Raw genomic sequence first — 3,424 nt, forward strand, 5'->3', positions numbered from 1 at the left:
GAGGCCTCAGGAAACTTACAGTCATGGTGGAAGGCAAAGGGGAAGAAAGGGATCTTCTTAACAAGGCAGCAGGAAGCACAAGTACAAGCAAGAGAAATGCCAGACACTTATAAAACCATCAGATTTAATGGAACTCACTTACTATCATGAGAACAGCATGGGGGAAACTGCCCCCACAATCCAATCACTTCTCACTGGCTCCCTCCCACAGCATGTGTGGATTATGGGAACTACAATTCAATATGAGATTTAGTTGGGGACACAGTCAAACCATATAAAATGCTAATTATTTGCTTTCAATTATTGTACTGTGTTTTTGCAAGATGTTAATACAAGGGGAACCTGAGGAAAAGGCATATGAAAACTACTGTTTTGTGTACCCTTTCTGCAACTCTAAAATTATTTTAAGATAAAAAGTTAAAAATATACAGCATTTTTCCTTATAAAAGTAATGTTTATTAATTATAGCCAATTGGGTAAATTTAGCAGCACAAACTTTTTGTTAAAAAACATCAATAATTCCATCTCCACAAGATCAAATCTGTTCTTATTTTGGCATAATAACACACATACATTCTTTTCCAAAATTATGCTAACAAAATATTCATTCTTATGTAACCTGCTTTTTTTCCCACTTACTATCACCAGCACTTATGCCATAGAATCAATATTCTTTAATATTGTTTTAAGCAGCAGCAAAGCATTCCATATACAGATATGTAAATTTATTTATTTATTTATTTATTTTAATTGTGAAATGATCCTTTATTGAAATATTTTTTTTGAGTGCTTCTTAACCAGCTTGGCATTCCACCGCACCACTGTTGACATCATCTATGACGTCATGAGGGTGGTGGCCATCAATATCACAGCCCACAGACTCAACAGTCCCCAAGATCTCTTTAATGGTTCCAGAGAGTTATCTGGCTAAAGATCAGTGCCGCATCTGCCAAGCAATGTTGACAATCTCATCAAAAGTGATATTTCCACTGTGTTTAATGTTTTTCTGTTTTTTTCTATCTCTTGGTGGTTCCTTGAGGACTTTTATGATCATGGCAGTGGCAGAAGGTGCCACCTCATTCTGGGTCTGTCTGTACTGAATGGTCAGTTTCACTGTAATCCTCAGACCCTTCCAGTCACCTATTGCCTTGGCAATGTCATTACCAAGTTTTTTTGGACACAGACCTGGGTTGGCCAATCTTGGGGGTCAGCCCAGATGTGGCACCAACTTTACCCCTGGTGTATCTCAGGTATACGACTTTAATCTTGCTGGGGTCGAACTTCGGTGGCATGGTGGAGGCCGCTGGTGTCGGATGAACCTGGATTCAGGACAACCGAAGAAAGCTGCACCTTGGCCTCCTCCGAGACAAAAGCTGAAAGCAGATACGTAAATTTATTTAACTCAATATTTCTTGAAGTATATTTTGCAGAGCCTCTTTTCTGTAGTATATTAAGAAGCATTATGTAATAAAGGGGTTCAGTGACCAAAGGAATTTGAGAAGCACTGAGTTAAATGAGGTTAAATAATAGATTTCTTTCTTTGCAAGAATTCTGAGAAGATTCTTGCTAATATGCTTTGTAATTTCTCAAAATATAGATATAGTACGTATGTCCTAAATTTATTTGATCATACAATCCTTTGTGTGTGTGTGTGTGTGTGTGTATGTGTGTGTGTGTGTGTCCCCAGGGCATGTTATGAAATTTGTTTCTGCAGAACACATTTTGGGAGATTCCAATCTCTTTTTGATAATTTGCAATATTTCACTATCATATATGATGCTGCTGTGACTATCTTGTCATATAAATCTTGCAATATAAATCTTACAAGTATCTCTGTTTCCTTATGATCAAATCTCAAAAATATAATTGTTTAGTCAATGACTATACAGTTTGTAGTTTCTTGACACCTACTAGCCAAATCATGCTTCTGAAGGAATGACTAATTTATATTCTCACCAGCAGTATAAGAAAAGAGAGCGAGACTAGCTGGAGAGAAGATAGATTTCAGATGTCAAAAGAGATGACTGTGAACTTAGATTTTATCAGAGGTAGTGCAGAAGTGGCTGAGTTCATTTTTCTGAACTTTTTAACTAAAAGGGTATTTTGATATCAATCCAGGCCACACTCTTTCTTGGAATTTTTTAACAACAGTGTTCAGTTCTAGTACAGTGTTGATTAGTTATGTAGTAGTGGCTGGAATTAGCTCAGTCTTTGCCAATTTATAGCTACTGAAAATATTTCACTCACTCATCTCCAATTTTTTTTCTAATATTTTAGAAACATTGGTTCCATCAGATCAAATACTTCCCCCACTTAGTCAAAATCAAGACTGTTGTCAGTTCACTTGTTGTTTGGGAGCCAGTGGGACACATGGAAGGTGATATGAGGGGGCCATTGTTAGCCTTCTTGACATGGGCATCCAAAGCTGGGAGTCTATCTGTCCTAACCACAGGCCCCACCAGAGGAAGGTGAGGACCCAGAACTCATTAGAGTCTCACAGATCTCAGTGTTCAGCCCAGAGGAGACAGTGATGCTTAGTTTTCTTTAGAGGTGAGAGATATTTAGCTCACCACTGGCTTCAAGAACCTCTGGAGAAATCAGGAATCCTGAGCTAGATATTTAATAAACGTTTATAAAAGCTGAAAACTGTGTAATGATAGTGTGTCTCTGGACCACAACAGCATATGGAACCAGACACCAGACTAGTTTTCAAGACACAATGACCTTTGTTAAATTACATGAAAATAATAGGGAGGCAGAGTGTTGCAAGGATACCACCCTGCAAATGCAGAGGCCAGGGCTTTCCTTTGGTCTGTCCACTAAACTAATTTAATGATAAGCTGTGTGACCCTGGGTAAACTACCTAACCTCTCTGGACTTCCTGGTGCCCCCATCTCTAATTAGGTCTTAAATGACTTCAATTTGCATATCAAGTATTTGACAAAAAGTCAAAATTATTGCAGGGAAATAAAACAATTTGTAGTCACCATCACTGCTCACAGCATATCAATCATTTGGGCAGCAGCATGGATAATTTAAGTTTCTCCCTGAGAGAGCATATCAGATGTCAAATGACCTACTTGCTGACCTTTCAACTCACCAAGTTCTTTCTGGCCTCAGGGTATCTGCACTTGCTACTGGATTTGCCCGCAAATATTTCCCTTTGACTTGCAGCTATTTCGCACTTCTCCATCTCAGTTAAAATCTCAGCTACAATCTTCCCAAAGAGGCCTTACCTGGCCATGCATCAGTCACACTCTAGCTCCTCCTCACTCCATTTTAATTGCTTCAAAACACTTGAAATGATCAAACTTAGGGATTTGATCATCTATTGCCTGTTTCCCTCCGCAGAATATAAGATCCACAAAAGACAGATCTTGTGGTCTTGTTCAGTCTGTGCCTAGAATATTGCCCAGCACTGCAA

At 38.6% G+C, this 3,424-nt stretch overlaps 1 pseudogene; it reads right to left on the minus strand.

Annotated features, from left to right (window-relative positions):
• Window positions 1–793: 793 nt before the first annotated feature.
• Window positions 794–1,292, minus strand: LOC107127295 (large ribosomal subunit protein uL11-like; annotated as a pseudogene).
• Window positions 1,293–3,424: the final 2,132 nt, after the last annotated feature.

This window comes from Macaca fascicularis, chromosome 14, assembly GCF_037993035.2.
Source record: "Macaca fascicularis isolate 582-1 chromosome 14, T2T-MFA8v1.1".
NCBI lineage: Eukaryota > Metazoa > Chordata > Mammalia > Primates > Cercopithecidae > Macaca > Macaca fascicularis.